The sequence below is a fragment of the Parasteatoda tepidariorum genome, chromosome 8, assembly GCF_982258835.1.
Source record: "Parasteatoda tepidariorum strain Cologne lab strain chromosome 8, Ptep-v5.0, whole genome shotgun sequence".
Classification (NCBI taxonomy): domain Eukaryota; kingdom Metazoa; phylum Arthropoda; class Arachnida; order Araneae; family Theridiidae; genus Parasteatoda; species Parasteatoda tepidariorum.
In genome coordinates, this window is record NC_141762.1 from 9,826,019 (window position 1) to 9,847,876 (window position 21,858).

The 21,858-nt window shown below is 31.9% G+C and overlaps 1 long non-coding RNA gene across 1 annotated transcript; it reads right to left on the bottom strand.

The window, feature by feature from the left end:
- Nucleotides 1-3,827: 3,827 nt before the first annotated feature.
- LOC147805275 (uncharacterized) lies at nt 3,828-12,696 on the bottom strand. Its single transcript, XR_015428630.1, has 4 exons — nt 12,570-12,696; nt 7,669-7,683; nt 7,524-7,547; nt 3,828-4,104 (listed from the first exon to the last, which is right to left on the bottom strand). It is a non-coding gene; the product is annotated as an uncharacterized LOC147805275 (long non-coding RNA).
- Between the last annotated feature and the right edge of the window lie 9,162 nt (nt 12,697-21,858).

Here is a 21,858-nt window from a genome sequence, read left to right on the forward strand (position 1 = left end):
CTGATTATTTTCAAGTCTCATTTTACATTTTCTTTTATACGAAGTAAACTATTCTTCGCTTAAAAACCAATCATTTGGTCAATAAATCAAATAAATTTGTTTTGATTTCAGATACAATTATGGATACCTCCTGCCAGACTCTTAGTTTGCAGTAACTGGGAAAGTGCTTTTATGAAAATTGCAGTATCGGATTTGCATAAAAAATGAATGGATATTTTATTCAATCAACAACCGTTTTGGCTAAATCAAACAACATCATGGACTTAAAATCTAATTCAATTAACGATTGCTAAGAAGACATGGCACTTGCTAAGAATATCATCATCGTCAAAATTTATCTGGACATCTGTGGCCATTTACAGCCCTTTACTCATCTATCTTGAAGTCTTAGTTTAAAGTTGGCACTTTTATATAACTAATTAATTTTAGAATATCAGCAGCAGCATGAAAATTCATCTGGGCGATTGCGACCTTTCTACAGCTTTTCTCCCTTCCATCTTGTGGTTTTTAATTTTAAGTGGAACTTTTTGGTAACTAAAATGTTAATAGGCGTAAAATGAAAATTAAATATTTTATGTTCTAGATGAAGATGCGTCGCTACGAAAACAAGCAGCCATTGGCCACATGTTTTTAGAACAGGATGTATATCACAAGATACATAATTTTACATTATTAATATATTTTGATAGTAATATTCAGCTTCCCCAATTGAACATTAATAGTCGTAAACCTAAAAATTGTGTCGGCTGTTCGACGACGGTCATAAAATAAAATTGTAAGCACTAGAGAGGTGGTGGCTCAGGGGATAGAGCCATCCAAAGAGGTGAACCGGGTTTGAATCACAGCCATGGCTGGTATATAATAATTTCGCACCCTCCTCGCACAGTCTACAGAGCTGGCATAAAATATCCTCAGTGGTAGACGGATCATGCGTTCGAGCACCCTTGTCGTTAGGCTAAACATGGGACGTGTTCAAGTTTTACCCCTTTTTATGACGCAAATGAAGGTTAGTTCCATCAAAAAGGCCTCTATAAAAGCAAATTTCTCACAGTACTCAGCTCGAAAGTTGCCTTGTCTTCTGGATACGGTTCAAAATGACAAGGCTACGCAGTTGAAAATTAGTAGTCGTAAGCCCAAAATTCTGTCTACTTTTCAACAAGGTTATAAAATAAAATTTAAAAAGAATTAAGTACTGAGAAGATTTATCAGTCTTTAACATTTTGAAAAAGAGATATATTCCAAAAAAGGAACATTTGCGCTTTAACGATTAATACCTTAAGATTAAAATTACTATCTCGTTCTGTCAGTTTATTTTCGGAAAAGTAAAATATAGGGGTCTACTATTGTGACTCCTATATTTCCATATAGAATATGGTGTCCCTTAATTAAACCGTGATTTTTGTAAAAATGTTTTGTTTTAGGGAAAAGTAAAATATAGGAGTCTGCCATTGTTAACATATATATAGTAAAATGGTGTCTCTTAAACCGTTATTTTTAAAAAAAAGGTTTTCTTGAATTTTAAAGTCACAATAATTTTAACAAAAGAAACGACCGGGGCTGTTTGTTTCCCGCAAAACATATGAAACTATGTGGAAAACTACTTCATTTTTATATTAATGATTTCTGATAATAAATGAATACCTGTGATTACGGGGACTTCATTACAATTATTTTTCTAAATAGCAAAATACATTTTTTAATAAGTCTTGGTAAGCATGGTTCTCCCAAGATCTTGCTATAACTGGTAAACTGTCATCATTTTGTGTTGGTCTAAAAAATCCCATTACTACTCTCATTACTACTATTACTACTCCCATTACTTTAATCCCATACTACTTATTCTGAATCACATTTTCTAATATGATAATCATTAATCACATTTAAATAATATATTTATGAGCCTATTATGTACCAAATTTTTTTTAAAATATTAGGTTTTGCTTAATGCTTTAAGTGTTTAATACTCTCCTTCTCCTTTCAAGGCACTACTGCCTGTTACAGTTCAAGTCTAACCCAAGTTGTCTTTGCCATCTAGTCCTATCCGCAGCACGGTTCTGTCATTTTCCCATACTTACTATATGAAAATCTTTCTCCTTTATATGAAATATATACGGATGGAAGCAAGGACGAAGACAATCACACCGGGAGTGGGATCTTCATCAAATCTCAGATGAGCGAAATTAAGATCCAGAAAAGGAATCCCGACCACTGTTCCGTTTTTAGGAACGAGCTTATCGCAATCGACGATGGACTTGCCTCAATACTGTCTCTTTCAATTCCGAAAGAGATTTGGATCGTTACCGACAGTAGAAGCGCTGTTCAGCACATGGCTAGCTGGCACAGAGTGAGGGACAATACTAGCACGAACATCCTTTGTAAACTTTCACACCTCTCCAAATATTGTCGAATTCATGTACAATGGATACCCTCACACGTAGATATATCAGGCAATGAAATGGCAGATAGTCTTGCCAAGGCATGCGCAGCTGAGGCCACTGCGCCTCCAGTGTCTCTTACCTCCTCAAAGCTCTTCTCCATTGCTAAAGCCAAAAATAAATCAGGGTGGCTTACTCCACCCAGTCACAATTGGTGCCAGGGTACCAGAACGGGTAGCTGTTTGACAGCGGACAAAGACCCTCAGTCTCAAACCGCCATCACACGTCTCCGCTGCGGACACATGAAATCACTGAGGTACTCTGGAGGAGAAAAGTGCTTTGCCCTCTGTACCAAGTGCTCTTCGGCCCATGCATCCCCTGAACATCTACTGGACTGCCTCGGTCTTTTAAAACAAGACCTTGTAGAAAGACCCTTACTTGTTTCAGACTTTTTGAAGGTGAACAATCTCATGGACCTTGTCTAGCTAGGCTAGAAATGGGGATTTGAAAGAAGAAGAAGAAGAAGAAGTCTTTCCCCACCGAATCAAGACACCCCAATTGATTGTCCCTCACCCGTTTTTTCTTCCCCTTAGAAAAAAAGTTATAATGAGTAATAAAATTGAGATAATTTTAATCGATTCGTATTATCAGATCGGAATAGTTGTTCAGGCCATTGTAGTATCTTACATTTAATTATTTTAGCAATATCAAGTTCTTGTACTTCTTGTACTCTCAGGTTCAAAAACGAACAAAGAACTCCCGCTGTTATTCTCAAGAACTGTGCCATGCTGTTATTCTCTAGGACAAAGATTTCGCGTTCAAAGGTCAATAATTTATTTTCATGTAACTTGGTTATTGTCCCGTATTTAATCCCATAAAAGAAAGTTTTTAACGTCCAATTCTGCACTACTTTTTCATTAATATCATATGAACTATATATTTTTATTTTATAACCACCGTTGAACAGCTGACCCAAATTTTTAGTTTGCGACTACTAATGTTCAACTACGTAGCCTTGTAATTTTGATGACAATCCAGAAGACAAGAGAACTCCTGGAGGCAGTATTGGGAGAAATTAGCTTTCGTGGAGCACTTTCTGATGGAACTAAACCGCATTTGGTTTACATGGAGAAAAAGATCAAGCGAACCTCTAACAGTTAGCCAGACGGCAAGGGGACTCTAACCCATGATCCGTCTACCACTGAGGATATTTCGCGTCAGAACTGTGGTCCGTGCAAGCCGGATGCGAAATTCGTAACGACCAGACATTGCTGGGATCGAATCCGGGTCACCTACTCTTTTTAAATGGTTTTTAAAAAAAATAAGTTTTAAATAGGATGAATAATTCTAAATGAAAATGAAACAGCATAACACTTTGAGATAAGCAATGCAACAGATTTTAATAATTTTCAGATATCACTTAAGTTTTTATTTAAATAATGAAGTACACAGTTTTAATATATTTAGTTTTAATATTTAATATATTAATAAACATATTATTTTGTATCATTCTGCAAATTTTTTTTCAACAACAAAATACCAATATTACTACAGGAGTTATAATTTATCTAACAGCAATATCCAGATTGATTTTTGAGAGCAATACGAACACAGTTCAGTTAAACAGTGGCAGTCTAACCTCTTCGGGCGCGAAGAGTTTGTACATCCTCTGTATCATCGTTGTGCAGTCCTGCCATGCTTAGTACTTGATCAGCGCCCTCCTTTATCACTGAAAAATATTCATGCAAGTTACATAATGAATTTTTATAAATAGCTAGGAAAATTAATTTCGACGAAAGAGAACAGAAGAGATGAAAAAATTGTTTTATCGTTTAAAGCATAAGAAAACGTTACAAAATATTTAAAAAAAAGGGGGGGGGGAATATTATTAAAAAATGACTAAAGTAAGAAAGACGTTTAATAGAGAACAACGGAAAGATGGATAAAAACAAAAGCAAAAGATGAAAATGATGGAGAAAAAGATAAAAGAGGAAAGAAAATGGGGAACATGAGCGAAACATTTATAAAATAATAGAAAAGGGGGGGGGGTGTCTAAAAAAAGACAAAATTAAATATTTAAAAAAGGTACACTACAATCATGGGGGCCTCTTGTTTTGACGACCGTTCTCAATTGAAAAAGTTTGCCTAAACTCAGTTTCTCGTTAACATGATATTATTTTCTAGCTGTCTCTGATTTTAACGACGTCAGCATCAGGTCACCACTATTTCTATTTACCGTTATGAGATGGATCCTTAGTTTATTTTCATATGTATGTACAGTCTCTGGCCAAATTATTAGATGCACCATAAAATTTTATGTAAAATCTTAATTATCAGGTGATACTATGCAGCTTTGTGCTTTTTACACGACTGAAACCGGTTTGCACTTGCTTAAGTTTGCGCATCAATTGGTTAAATTAGACAATATATAATATAAATTCGACGATTAGATGATATATTATATGAATAAAGAATATTTATTATATCACGTAATATATTAGTATATTATAATAATTAAACCAAATTATTAGGCGCGCTGTAGTGTTTTAATACTTGCCTGTTTTGCAAGAGTTTATATGCAATACTTTTATATTTCAACAAACATGCTATGGGTTTTAATCAAGAGATTTTTTTTATATGCTTCCTATTTGTATTTATTTTTTACGTTTTGCATTACAATGTTAACCCATTGATACACGAACTTACACAAGTGTAAATCAGTTTGCATTACAATGTTAACCCATTGATACGCGAACTTACACAAGTGTAAATCAGTTTGCATTACAATGTTAACCCATTAATACACGAACTTACACAAGTGTAAATCAGTTTGCATTACAATGTTAACTTACACAAGTGTAAATCAGTTTGCATTACAATGTTAACCCATTAATACACGAACTTACACAAGTGTAAATCAGTTTGCATTACAATGTTAACCCATTGATACACGAACTTACACAAGTGTAAATCAGTTTGCATTACAATGTTAACCCATTGATACACGAACTTACACAAGTGTAAATCAGTTTGCATTACAATGTTAACCCATTAATACACGAACTTACACAAGTGTAAATCAGTTTGCATTACAATGTTAACCCATTAATACACGAACTTACACAAGTGTAAATCAGTTTGCATTACAATGTTAACCCATTGATACACGAACTTACACAAGTGTAAATCAGTTTGCATTACAATGTTAATCCATTGATACACGAACTTACACAAGTGTAAATCAGTTTGCATTACAATGTTAACCCATTGATACACGAACTTGCACAAGTGTAAATCAGTTTGCATTACAATGTTAACCCATTGATACACGAACTTACACAAGTGTAAATCAGTTTGCATTACAATGTTAACCCATTGATACACGAACTTACACAAGTGTAAATCAGTTTGCATTACAATGTTAACCCATTGATACACGAACTTACACAAGTGTAAATCAGTTTGCATTACAATGTTAACCCATTGATACACGAACTTACACAAGTGTAAATCAGTTTGCATTACAATGTTAACCCATTGATACACGAACTTACACAAGTGTAAATCAGTTTGCATTACAATGTTAACCCATTGATACACGAACTTACACAAGTGTAAATCAGTTTGCATTACAATGTTAATCCATTGATACACGAACTTACACAAGTGTAAATCAGTTTGCATTACAATGTTAACCCATTGATACACGAACTTACACAAGTGTAAATCAGTTTGCATTACAATGTTAACCCATTGATACACGAACTTACACAAGTGTAAATCAGTTTGCATTACAATGTTAACCCATTGATACACGAACTTACACAAGTGTAAATCAGTTTGCATTACAATGTTAACCCATTGATACACGAACTTACACAAGTGTAAATCAGTTTGCATTACAATGTTAACCCATTGATACACGAACTTACACAAGTGTAAATCAGTTTGCATTACAATGTTAATCCATTGATACACGAACTTACACAAGTGTAAATCAGTTTGCATTACAATGTTAACCCATTGATACACGAACTTGCACAAGTGTAAATCAGTTTGCATTACAATGTTAACCCATTGATACACGAACTTACACAAGTGTAAATCAGTTTGCATTACAATGTTAACCCATTGATACACGAACTTACACAAGTGTAAATCAGTTTGCATTACAATGTTAACCCATTGATACACGAACTTACACAAGTGTAAATCAGTTTGCATTACAATGTTAACCCATTGATACACGAACTTACACAAGTGTAAATCAGTTTGCATTACAATGTTAACCCATTGATACACGAACTTACACAAGTGTAAATCAGTTTGCATTACAATGTTAACCCATTGATACACGAACTTACACAAGTGTAAACCAGTTTCAGCCGCTTAAAAACAATAAGGATGTATAGTATTATCCGATAATTAAGATTTTACATGAAATCCAGGGACTGTACACAGACATGTTATCAAATTGCAAAACATCAGAGAGTCTTGAAACAGAGACCTGCATTGAAATCTTTGCATCAAATTCTCATTTCTTATCGATTGTTTTCGGCGAAATTTAGCTTCAGTTTTTGTTTTCGAGCAACAAACAGCAGACTTAGTAAAAAGTTCGCAAAATGCCGCAAAACATGCTTGTAAATTTCGCAGAAATATCGATAACTAATGTCATCTGCTAACTTAGATCTCAATAAGCAATCAAACATCACAGAAAAGCCGAAAGGAAATCATGAGTGGGAAAAGAGCGGGTTACACAATTAAATTGACAGAAAAAATGTATCCTCTCGGAAATCATCGGTTACCTGTCGAAAATATTGTTTCTAACTATAATTATCCACTATTGTTTATTTTTTCCCAAATAAAAAACAGTCTTACATGTTATATTTGAAAAAACTCTCGGTAGATCAGGGTCTTACAAGCAGCTTTTTCCGGGGTACAAGTAGTTCGGTGATTTATTACGAAAAAGCACATTGAGGATATTTATCTGAGAAACAAAACACTGGAAAAAAAACTTTTTTTGTGATATCTTAATTTTTCATAAGTTTACTTCTTTCGAGCATTTTAATTTTAACATTAACGTCATAAATTTTAATTTTGCATTGTAAATTTTTTATTGCTCAATAGTTTCCACTTTACAATACTTACTTCCCAAAATTCCCAACTGCGGATCTGTAAAAAATACATAGAAAAGTTATTACTTCATTAAATTTCATTATTGATGCTTACGTATAATAATTTATAGAATCAAAAAGAAATATTAAAAATTTATGGGAAATAGTATTTTTCTTACCGGCCATTGTTGGAGCTAGGAAAAAAGAAAAAAAAAATTTATCTTTGTAAATACATGGTCAAAGTTTTGGAAATTAAAAAAAACTTGTCATCCAATTTAAGTTCAGACACGGTGGCTCAGGGTACAGAACATTAGCCTTCCAATGAGGTGAGCCTGGTTTTAATCCCAGCGGTGGCTGATCGATTCGAATTACGTACTCGGATCGCACCGACCACAATGCTGATGTAAAATATTCTCAGTAAGCACGGGTACCCTTGCCGTCAAGCTAACCATGGAAAGCTTTCTTGATTTTTCTCTCCATGTAAACGAAATGCGGGTTAGTTCCACCAAAAAGTTCCCCACGAGGGCGAGTTTCTCCCACTACTTGATCCACGCGTTCCCTTGTCTTCTGGATTAGGTTCAAAATTGAAATGCTACAGAATTGAACACTGGTAGTCGTAAACTCAAAATTGGGTTGGCAGTTCAAGTTACCAAGTTACCATGAAAAAGTTACCATAAAAAACGGCATGTTTTCCTTTTGTCCCTTCCTTAATCCCAGCATTTGTTTGAGGGATTAAAATTCTCTTGAATCAAAGTTGTGTCTATTTCAGAAGCGAAACTTTGAATCCAATTTAGAAAACAAGGGAACTCCTGGTTCAAGTATAGAGAGAAATTTGTCTTCGTGGAGGACTTTTTGAGGGAACTAACCCGAATTTGCGTGGCATGGAGAGGAAAACCACGAAAACATCCCACGGTTGGCCAGACGGCAAGGAGACTTTAACCCATGATCAGTCTACCATTGAGGATATTTTGAATCAGCACTGTGGTCAATGCCATCCGAGTGAGGAATTCGTACTTAAGACGTTGTTCATTTCATTTTTGCTACCTTCATTTTTTCTTAATCTTATCTTTTTTCTTTCCCCGTTTAGCCTTTGATGCTTCACTAATTTTTAAGAATTTCCAAGCTTTTTTTTATTATCAAATTTCACCTTGCTTTTTTTTTATTTTTCCGCTTATTTTTATGCTCTAGTTTATTTTTTAAATAAGCTATAACGGTTTCGTATCGAATTCTCTTTCTTTCTAATACTGCCTTTTTTTTTCACAAGTTGCTTATTAAGAGTAGGGGAGAGTGGGGTCAATTGTAACATTTTTTACTTAACTATTTTTAACTAATAAAAAATCCAATATATTATTAGTATTAATTGACAGACAAGTAAAGTAGACTATCCTCTACTAGAAAAAAAAAAACAACCTTATTTTAAATATTATTATATTAGTTATTAACAATTTTTGTCAGTCGTGCACTTGTTACAATTGTCCTCACTTACGGGGTCAATTGTAACAGTTCATAAATTCAACTGAAACATAGTTATTTATACATATTATCATAATTGTGATATATTTTTTGATTGATCAAAATAGTAGTGATATTTAAGGAGTAAAAATAATAGTGAGCAGAGACCTAAAGGGTTAAACTTTTAACTTTAAGGGGCTAAACATTTTAATTCATGCTGTGAAAGGTGACAAATAAAATAATGCACATGCAACATAATATAAATGATATAGGAAACTAATGGTGGTTCTTAAAGAGTTAAGTAATGGTTTGTAAACATAAGATTTTTTATTTTCAGCTGTTACAATCGTCCCTTTACTTATTGTTACAATCATCCCCAAGACGCCATTTCAGCTTCATTTGTTAAAAACAATGATAGTTAATTAACAAAACTAATATTTTTTTATTGAAATGTTAATTAAGGTGTCCACTTACATATTCGGTTAATAATTTTTATTTGTTTAATTAAAATTACTTTGCTACAATATAGTATTCTAGTACCAAAAAAAGTACTTACGTAGAGTGAAAATATCTTTTGTGATGTAACTCTTTCAAAAGTACATAAAAATGGTTGCCAGCAGAGGTGTACATGTAGATTTATTAAATAAACCTTGTGCGAACCAAACCTAGAGCCCGACGCTCGAAATTTTTGCTTTGTTACAATCGTACCCTGTTACAATTGACCCCACTCTCCCCTATTCATACATTTTACAGTGTAAAAAACTGAATCTGTTGAGTCTGTATCTTTTATGATGCATTCTTTTGCGATTGCATCTGTCGTCGGAAATAGAAATCCTGACAGAGTTTTTTTTCTTTCGATTGATGATTTATTCTCTAAGCATCAAAATGTCTCCCTAAATTTAATACAATCTTTCATTCTTAAATGGCAATGAATTATTTGCAAAAATATTTTTATCCCTATTTTAATAAAATTAGTTTTTGATGACTTTGATCACCACTGTACATAAATATTTGAAATAAAAAGTTCTTATTTAAGATTTTATGAAAGATTTTATTTGAAAAAAGAGTTAGCATAGCAGAGTCAACGTAGTTCCTGCTTACAGTTGTAAAATTATTAGTTATATTCTTACAATTTTCAGAGAATCTCAACCAGAAAGTGAAAAAAAAAATTCTTTGATGTGATTATCAATATCAGTAGCTTTTGATAAATTATATAATGATTTAGTATACTATTTAATAAAATATTTAACAGAGCTATAATCCTTTTTTTTAAAAACATAACTAGCTAGCTAGCTAGGTATGTTTTTATGACATGATTTTTAGTAAACATCTTATTTTAATAAATAACTCGCTATCTTTTTATTAAAATAATTCATTGCAAAACATACTATTGAGTAATTAATAGCTCGTTAACTCTTTTAAAAAATTAAATAATTCTTAAAACATACTATCAGATGAAAAAATTGTTAGCTATATTTTTGTTTTATATCGAGTGATATATTTTGAAAGTTTATATTAAAACTAAATACATTGATTAAAAAGAAAAACAAGTAGTTATATAGAAAAAAAAACTAGTTTTTTTTCCGTAGTCGAGGCCAAGTTGGATTCTTATAAGTTTCATTTAACATGTTATGATGAAATCTTTAAGAGAAAGGTTTCCCCAATCAGGATCTTGGGGTTTGGGCCGTAGTTTTGCTAGCAGTAACGTCGTGAAAAAGCAGCTCATTTTCGATGGTTGTTGCTATTGTGACGCATATAGTCACTGAAAATTGAAATCGCGAGAAAAGGCTAAAATTAGATTTCTAGAGCATTTCAAAGTCTTCGATTAAATAAAACTACTGTGGGAAATCTCCATCGGCAAATAGTGACTTAAATAAGGATAGAGTAATTCAAATAAAAAATTTGGTTAAAATCTTATAATATCATCCACATCATGGAATTAACTCCCTCATGGGATTAACTCGAAAACACCTATAACTTTTGAATTCATTAACAAAAATTTGACATTTCCACAAATGTGTAACTTTTTATCACGCTAAAAGTAATGATGTAAAAACAACCGAAGGAAAAAGTTAAGAGAACAATCAAAGCGAGTCTAACTCTAGGCAGATACCGAAATTAAATCATTTATAAACTTAGTAAGTCTCTTTCTCTACCCATTCTAATTCAAGCACTAATGTTATAATGCGAAGTTGGTTCAATTGTAAATGCTAATACTAAAATATGGTTTAATTGTAATATTATTTGTTTAAATTTAAGATGCTAGATTCTGAAAGGGAATTGGTTGCAAGAATATCCTGAACTTAATCAACGGGAAATTGATTCGTTCCAAAATATGATGTCATTTATATTATGGGGAATTTTTGGGATTTTCTTATGAGATTTGGGTTTATGAGTATTTTCCTAAGAATTACTACCCATTAATTTCGGAAAATAATCTTTTAATTGACATATTGAGAGTTACGGCACTTTGTGAAAGAACGATATATATATATATATATATATATATATATATATATATATATATATATATATATATATATATATATATATATATAAGTTCAAAATGAAGAATAAAACAAAGAAAAATTATAGACATATGAAAAAAAGGGGGGTGGGAAATAATAAGTAAAAAAAATAACAAACAACATTTTATTAAGAAAAGAAAAAAATGAAGTGTTTATTAAAAAACCGGAAAAAAGCCGGAAAAAAAAGATATAATCTTTTCTTCAGCCCACACGATTATATCCGTAAAACAGAGTGCTTTTTGATATTGTATCAATAAAGCCAAAGCAAAATATATTAATGTAATAGTGTGAGGAGCACTCAAAAATTTTTTTTACAAAATAACCACAAATAAAATAGATCATAAAAAGTAAAAAAAAACATGTAAAAACAGATAATAAAATAAAATAAATAGAAAAAACATTAAAAAGGGGGGACTATAAAGCGAGTAGCAAAATCATAACAACTTACATGGACGGATATTTTTCAAGAATGATTTTAAAATGTTTTCGCAGAAAGATTGCCAGATTACAAAATATGAAAACAAAAGATGAAAACAAAAGCGCAAATTGAGTGTAACAAGAGCGTTTTAAAGTGTCGTTCTTACTGCACTGCTGAAGTGATTTGTTTCTTAGTGTTTTCTTGTATTTATTTATTTATTTATTATATATATATATATATATATATATATATATATATATATATATATATATATATATATATATATATATATATATATATATATATATATATAAATATAAAATCAGGTTTTGCCTTAGTGGAGTTTATTTTTGATAAAAAATAACCCGCATTTGCGTTACATGGAGAGGAAAAGCACGGTTAGCCTCATGGGAAGGGGACTTTAACCCATGATCCGTCTACTACTTAGGATGTTTTTTGTCAATGTGGTCGGCGCAAGGTCTGGTGCGGAATTCGTATCGACCAACCATCGTTGGGATTTAAACCTGGGTCACCTTATGGGGAGGCAAACGCTATGTCCTCTGAACCACCACGGCTCATTGATGGATCGATAACTAGATATCTTTTTTGGCGAAATAATTGATAATAGGTTATATCGCATTGAAAAATTATAAAATATTGTTTTCAAAGAATGGAAACTTACCTAGAAGGGCCAACATGGCAAATACAACAATGACTAAGCAAAGTTTGGAATTCATATTGAAACTGTGAAATAGGATTCAATGTGTGTTTCGGAGAAAAGCACTCCTTTTTATACTGAGACAGGCAAATAAATAAATAAATAAAATGAAACAAGAAGTATCGTATTTGCAGACACATCTTTTTCAATTATCGTAAAATATTTTACGGATTCGATATATTAACTATAAATTTAAATTATACGCAATAAATTTTTCCTTTATTATTTTATCTATGCATGGATTTAAATGCTTTGAATTTTATGCTCCCACTGAATGAACTAATAAAATTTATCAAATGGTTAAAGTTCGATGTTATAGTTTACTAATAAAGTGGTTCGGCTTCAATAATATTTTTCGATACATTTGCAGACTTGTGTAAACAATAAATATTTCATTTTCCTTCAGCTATTGAATAAAGTGCAATTGAAATAAATAAATAAAAATATTTCAAAACGAATTTAATCATAAAATATTCTAGGTACAGCTTCCTATGCCTATGAATTATTTATCTCAGTTCCAGCCATGCGAGGTTGTTCAATGGTGCACAGGGAGATGTCTCCGCCAATATAGAAATTAAAATAAAGAAATTATCCGTAAAAATTATTTATATTGCAAGATTTCAGCTACTTGCTGAATTGTTTCGATAGTATTCGATCCGATAAGAGGAACGCAGTTGACGGATTGAATTTGATATTTTCCCCGATTAACTGAAAAATCTTTTTGTAGTTGCATTTCTCACATCTAAGGGCATCTTTAAAAAGGTTGAACTTAGCTGCGTGATGTACTCGTTAATGATATTAACTTTGAGGTCTTTCCTCAAGTTCTTTATTCTCATGAATCTGGGGACTTCCGTGATCCTCATCAGGAATTTATTCTGTGCCACCTCGAGGCGTTTCCTCTGAGTTTTGGTCGTTTTACCCCATGCTGGAGTGGCATTGCTCATGATGGGATGAATGTTTTGTAAGTAAAGTCATCTTTTCGCTTTGAATGCCAATTTGGACTTTTGATTAAGGATGAGTTTGAGGCCAGAAAAGCGTCTTCAGCCTTGCTGAGACTATTAGAAATGTGTGCATTCTAGATTAACGTACAACTTTCAACTACTACGCAATAACCGTGTTTTTAAAAGAAAATATTTGTGGTGGTAAGAAAGCTAATATACAGTGCTCAAAGAAAAAAAAACAATCCACCCTGATTTACTTTTGATCTAATGATCAGATCTTCACGTTCTAGGACTCAATCTTAATGGCTCCAATGGGTGAACTCAAATATCCTAATTAATAAGTGCAGACGATATTTTAAGTTATGGAATCAGACACAAAAACGTACTTTGTCTTAATAAACATTCCTTTTTTTCGACGCATTTAGATCTCCGATCTCCGTAATATAGAAGCTAGCCGCAATCTGGGAATTATGATCCCAATAGTTCGGTCAGAAAAGTGCTCCAAACTTTGGATCCCTAAATGCTAATTTTACTTTTTGCGTATTTTGCCGTATTTCTAGAACTTTTAAAGCGAATTGAAAAATGTTTGCACACAATTATAAAAATCCGAAGACTATTCAATGCAAGATACAATTTCTAGTAAATATTTATTAATTTTTATTATTTTACTTATTAATGGTCGAAAAACTTTAAATTGTAAGGTATACAATTTTTGGCATCATTTTAAAGAATATAATTTCACATTGCAAAATACAAATCTTAATCGGTTGAAAAGTTCTTGAGAAATTGAATTTAAACAAGTCAAATCTTCAAAATTTAGTTTCTCAGAAACTATTCGACCGATTTCGTTCAGATTCACTATTTATGTAAAATATTAATTATTCTTTAAAATTATGAAAAAAATTTTATGCCTTTCAGTTTAAAATTTTTTCGACCATTATTAAATCAAATAAAAATATATAATAAATAGTATTACAAAAATATATATTAATAATATAAATAGTATAGAATAAAATAATAAAATAATCTCTCTCTCTATCTCTCTCTCTCTCTCTCTCTCTCTCTATATATATATATATATATATATATATATATATATATATATATATATATATATATATATATATATATATATATATATATATATATATATATATATATATACAAAATAAAAATGTACTATCTCTGAATAAATATACCCTTTTTTTGATGGATTCAGTTTTCTGACTCCCAAAATATGGTGGTAGCGTGTATGGCGTTTCCGGAGCAGTTAGCATCTCTGTATTAATCCACTGTAATTCTGATATTTAGTAATATTATGAGATGGAAGTTGTTATATTCATTTAAGTTTCTATACAAAATGAAAATGTTTTGGAGTCAATATATTTTCCTTTTTTTTTGTTATTTTTGGATATAAAACATATTTGTCAAACTTTAATGAACGTAGAACAAGTATTGCATTGCTTTATATTTTTTGAAACGACTCATAATAATTTTAAAGAGTAAAACATTGTTTTAGTTCAATATTTTTACTTCTATTTAAGTCATGTCATAAGGCATTTTTAGCGCAATTTTCGCCTTTTAAGGGCATTTTTTGCACTTTTAAGGGTATTTTTGCAGTTCATAAGGGCATTTTTTGCACTTTTTAAGGGCATTAATTGAGGTTTTTTAGGTCATCAAAATCCGGGCTCTACTAATTAGTAATAAAATAATAAATTAATTATTGCAGACGATATTTAAGTTACGAAATCAGACTCTCTGGATAAACATGCCTTATTTTCGACAGGTTCGGAATTCGTAATATAGGGATATTCGCTATTTTCGACAGATAAAAGGGATAGCCGCAATCTTTGAAATATGGTCCCCATAGTTTGTCTAGGACAGCGGTCTAAAAATTGAACTCCTTAATGTTAAATTAATTTTTTGCATATTTCGGTATATCTCAAGAACTTTTTGTGCGAATGGAAAATTTTTTACACAGAATTATACAATTTGTTTATCCAGAAATAATTCTTTTAGATTCTGTCGATTAAGATTCTGTCGTAGAACGTAAAGATCCTATCATTAGATCCAAAGTTGTTCAAGGTTTTCCGTTTTTGCTTTGCTCACTGCACATTCCGATAAATTAGAAGATAATATTAGATTCTGTCCAGTCACTAAATTCCTACTATCCAACTCCTGTCAACGAAACTATTGGTGATCGCTATAGGCGACGTAGAGCAGAACTCTCTGTATATGGCAAAACTTCGCATGCTTTCGCATAAGCGTGTGGAGAGTCAAAGGAGAAGGTCACAGTTTCTCTCTTTATTTTCAAATAGATTAAAACACTTTTATGTTAGGAAACTGTATGGAACTGAAAACTGCACTGAAAATAGTTCTAAAAGAAAACATAGAGGAATAAATATTTAAAAAATATTCAAAACATAAAACCGGTCTTCTCCCCAGATGGCGTATTCAAGCGTAGCGATCGCAAATAACACCTTCTTTCTGCCCCTTCTTCAGTGTTTATTTATTTTCGTCAGGGGGTTTCCCCTCAGTGAGGACAAGCGATTCAATATCAAAGTGGCCGGATCACTCTATTGGTCGAAAATGATATCATTGCTTGTAGGAAAGAAGATGGTATGTATTAGCTAGCATTAACGCGATTTCCAAAAATTGCTGAAATTTTCGTTTTTAAACAATTTAGCATCTGAATTTCTTTATTCTTATTTAATAAATTCGTTACAGTTTCAAAGTATATAACTACATTAATTTTAATTGTGTTTTTTAACCCAATATTTCAAAGAAAACAAATTCATTTAAATTAAATAAATGGCTCTACGGTAGAAACAAAAATAAAACTTATTGAATTTTTTAAAAAACACTGATGGCGAAAAAAATAGTAGCAGTACATGGAAAATGATGTCAATGTAGCAATAAAAAAGTTAACAAAAATATTTTTAATAGTCATTGATTCAGAATTAAAGAACCTAAAACCATAATTTCGTCCCCCCTAGGATGACCACAGTCTGAAAAAATAAAAAGCGGTGGGAAATGTCACTTGAGGTTAAAGTAAATTTTGTAGGCTTTACTTTCACGTCAATTTTAGGAAGACCATTTACTGTATAATTTAGAAATATTTTTGAATTTTAATATTTGTCAAAACATTTTGTATTCTTGATAATTTTTTACCAGTTTTTAAATTTTTTTCGGAAAGTTGCTACCACGTACGTGACAAAAGGAAGTACCCATTTAGTTTTAACATATAAAAACTACCGCTATTTCCGGGAAGAAATACCGTTTGGGGGACGCTATATAGGCTATTCAAGGAAACTGATATCAGCACATACATTAAAGTAAGTTGCTTAAAGTTTGCGGGTCACATCTGTCAAATGGAAACTTTTTCTTTGAAATTCAAGATCTTCAATTACAAACCAATGGGAACTAGAGTTAAAAGTGGGCCTAAGATCAGATGGCATGACTGTGTGGAAGAAGATTCAAAATCCTAGGAATTACTAACTGGAGAACAATCGCAAAGAAAAGAGCAGAATGAAGGAAGGTTCCAGGGAAGGCTCTGGCCCACAAAGAGCTGTCATGCCAATAGAGGAAGAACAATAATACATTGTTGCAAAATTCGTAATCTGATGTTAACCAGGGTGATGTTAACTTTTTATATTACCATGATGTTAAAAGAGTGTCATTGGGGAAAAAAGTGGCACTACATTCATATTTAATTAAATAGGTATTTGTCTACATTTGAAATAATCACATAATTAGACCGGGGAATAAATTTATTTCTCAAATTTATGTAAATATTTGATCTTACTCAATTCGAGTGAGGGGATTTCTAATCTGAAATTAGCGTTGTTCCAAAAGCTGCAGAATTTTGCATTAAAACATTTCATTTTAAACTGAAATGTATTATCACCTTTTACCAACAACTCTCTACGTAGTTGATATGTGGGAGCAATTAGTATTTACTCGATTCAATTTTTAAAAAAAATACTGATGAGGAATCTTTTATTGAATTTTGAAAAACAATGAATTTTGTAGAGAGAAACTGATTGCAGATTTGAAATCAGTGATGTAAAAGCAAAAGAGATCAGTTCAAGATTTCATTCATCACATGCAACAGGAGAAGAAAATTATTCTCATATGTTATGATTGCATATTCTAAAATTTATTAAAATGATAGTGATTGCTTTGTTTCTTTAAGACTGTAACTAATATCGAAATTAGTGTGATTGTGGTAGCAATTTTTTTTCCCGTTTGAAAAACGAACTGTTTATAGAGAAAGGCGCTGAGCAGTGATGAGTTAATAACGAGAACGCAGGATTCGCGAAACAGGGGGCATTATACCCTCCCCCCTCCCACACACACAGTTTCTAAATAAAGGTACACAGTGCGTTCTAAACTTGCAATTTTCCTCACTTCAAAATTTTCTTTCAATAAATGTTAATAATTTACCCTGAAATCATTGAGATTGTGTAATTAAAATACAACGTTATTAATTTTTTTAAAATTTATTTTATGACCGCCGTTGAACAGGTTTACGACTACTAATGGTCAATGCCGTATAGCCTTGTAATTTTGAACCCAATTCAGAAGTCAAGGAAACTCCTGGATAAGTACCCCCAGAGGTATGGATTTGTTATGGGAACAAGGAGGATTCGACAGATTTAACATGCAACAGCATTAACGACCGGCGGGGACCGAACCCACGAATTCTTGGACATGGGCCCGGCACCCCACAAACTAGGTTATCCCGGCCTAGTAGCGACAAAACCTTATTAATTATAAATTTTTGAATTAATTATTATCTTACGCACATCCAGTTTCGGGCCAATCCAAGGTAACTAGCAAATCAAACGCGCTTCTGTATTTCAGTAAAAACGTGCTATTAAGTGATGGGTCTATCCTTTATTTACGCTTCTATTTTCATATTTGGAAATCTGTGAAACTTGTTACGAAAATATTTTGAATCATTTTTAAAAGAAGCCGGTAAAACGAAGTACATTTGAATTCGTTACTCGCTTTATATATTACATTTTGTATTTTTTCTATTTTCTATTTTTTACTTAATATCTTTTGTTTTGTATTTTCCAACTATTGTTATTAAATTCTATATTAAATCATTGAGTTAATTGCCTTTTATATTTATTAATACATTTATTAAGACAAATTTATTAACTAAATTTATATTTTTACCTTGCGCAAATCCAATTCGGGCAAATCCATGGCCAAAAACCTTATAATATTTAATAAAGATTTTTTTTAAATAAAATTTTCTTTCAATAAATGTTAATAATTTACCCTAAAATCATTGAAATTGTGTAATTAAAATGCAACCTTATTAATTATAAACTTTGAATTATCCTGTATAATATTATTATCTTTCGCACATCCAGTTTCGGGCCAATCCAAGATAATTAGCAAATCAAACGCGCTTCTGTACTTCAGCAAAAGCGTGCTATTAAATGATGCGTCCATTCTTTATTTACGCTTCTATTTTCATATTTTGTAATCTGACAAAACGAAAATATTTTGAATCATTTTTAAAAGAAGCTGGTAAAGCGAAGTACAGTTGAATTATTTACTCGCTTTATAAATTACATTTTGTATTTTATTCTGTATTCTTCTAGTGTTTTTCTTGCTTAATATCTCTCATTTTGTGTTTTTTTACCTAATATGCTTGATTTTCGCTTCAATTTTTTGGGTGCTCCTCACACTATTGTATAAATATATTTTGATTTGGCTTTTCTTCATTTTCTTTTTTTGAAATGTTGCCCCATGCTGGTGATGTATACGTGGGTATTTGTCTAATCATCGAGACATTCGTTTTAGTTAAATAGCTCATTTTGATTTGATGGCGATAAGAGCTTGAAATTTATTTATGGCGCTCGCTGATATGTCTTTGAACTTTTTTCATAGTCATTCCAAGTGAAATTAGAGTTATGCACCAGATCAAGATGAGTTGCTTTTTGACACTGTTGGAATTCGGACATTAAAGAGAGTTAAACAGTGTTAGATATTTTACTTTTTATCATTTTTCCTTTTGATAAGCATATTGAATATTTTTAGCACTAATTCTTAACTTTCAGTGGAGATGAAATTTTAGTGGATTCAGGACTTTTCTGAATTTTTCAGTTAGAATTATACTGTCCACATTAAATTGTCCATAAATATCATTTATTACCTACATTAAACAAAACAATAATATAGTAATTCTTATTTGTTCAGTCTAACCTTTATGTGACTACTTAGCTCAAATGTATAAATAGTTTTGGAATTAAATATTTCCATAAACAATTACTAACAGATGAACAAGCACATATTTTATTTTGACCTCTTGCAGAAATATTGTAATTGGAATTACTCTTATTTCTTAAAAACAATAAAAATTTGGTTCGCAAATAAAATTTATTTTTAATTTTATTTTTTATATTATCTCAGCAAATACTTAGTATTTAAATAATCATACATGTTCGCCTTTTTTCGTCTTTATAAACTGATTTTAAATATTTAAAGTGGTAAATTTTCTGCTATACTGTACTGCTTTTTATTTAATAAATTTGATTTACAATGAGTTTGACCACTACTATATACGAGTATAAGCAATTTAAGGAAATGTATAAGACCCAATAATCGATATTTTTAACTATAATTCGTGAATTTCAAGTACAATATTTAAACTGAAGATATTGCTTTGATCGTTAAGTATCATTTATGTTTCTTATTGTGGGTACAGAACACACATCTTTCATCACAATATAACAAGTATACAAGCTTTCATTGTGTACTTTTAATTTTATTTTATAACCGTCCTTGAATAGCAGATCCAATTAAGGGTTTAAGATTACTAATGTTCAACTCCATAGCCTTGTAATTTTGAACCCAATCTAGAGAACAAGGGAACTTCTGAATCAAGTATTGGGAGAAATTTCTTCTCGTGGAGGACTTTTTAATGCAACTAACCCACATTTGCGTTGCATGGAGGAGAAAACTACGAAAACCTACCACTGCTAGGCTGACTGCAAGCTGGCTCTGACCAATGATATGTTTACCACTGAGAATATTTTACGTAAGTACTAAGATTGGTGCATTCTGAATGCGAAATTCGCATCGACCAGCCATGGTAGGTATTCAAACCTGTTTTACCTTATCGGAAGGCAAGCGTTCTATCTCCTGAGCCACCACGACTCTTCAATGTGCTCTTAACACATTGTTGTTGTTAATTTACGTTGCACTGGAGCTGCACAATGGGCTATTGGCGACGGTCTGGGAAACATCCCGGAGGATGATCCGAAGACATGCCATCACAATTTTGATCCTCTGCGGAGGGGATGGCACCCCCGCTTCGGTAGCCCGATGACCTGCGCGCGAAGTCGAGCACTTTACGGTAGCACAGTTTAACGAGGACCAATACCGCACACCCTCGGTCCCTACGCAGACTGATCCAAGTGGTCACCCACCCGCACACTGACCGCAGCCAGTGATGCTTGACTTTGGTGATCTGCTGGGAACCGTCTTAACACATTGAATGTCATAGGGGTAGCCGGCGACCGGCACTTAGTTTGCTCGTAGCACCACGGGGTTCACCGGTAAAGGGCGAAGTCCAGATTATTAGAAAAATATAAGAGTAAAATTTCATTTTTTTAAATATTATTATCGTTATTAAAATGATTTGAAGAAATTAATGCAATGGTAGAACACACAAAAATAGTTTTATTTATATACGCAGAGATGCCGACTTGCTCCGGACAGCAAATAAATATTTTTAAGTGGTATTTTCAATTGGTGAACTATTATAAAATAAAATATTAAAAAAATATTTAATACTAAATAAAATTAATTTTTGTGTGGTATTATATTTGGACAAATGAATTTCATAATTGTGTGCAAAAGTTTTACAATTTACTTCGAAATTTCTCGAGCTATGGCGAAAAAGTACAATTAACAGTAAAGTGTTTGAACTTCGGACAGTACTGACCAAACTATGACGACCATATTTGTTAGATTGCGGCTATCTCCTATAGTTTGGAGGGCAAAAATTCGAATCTGTTGAAAAAAAGGTATGTTTATTGGGAGAAAGTGTGCTTTTGTGTTCGTTAGTTTTCGTAACTTAGAATGATTACTTAGAATGCTCTGAATGATTCGCATATTTGAAGTCACCCTCTAAACTAACTGAATAAGCACTTGAACATTGAACGTGAAGATCCGATCATTAGTTTAAAAGTTATTCAGATTGGTCCGCTTATTATTATTTTTTTTTGCCCACTGTACAAGCAATTAGTTTAAATAAAAGCTCGATTTTTAAAATATAGCGTATAAGT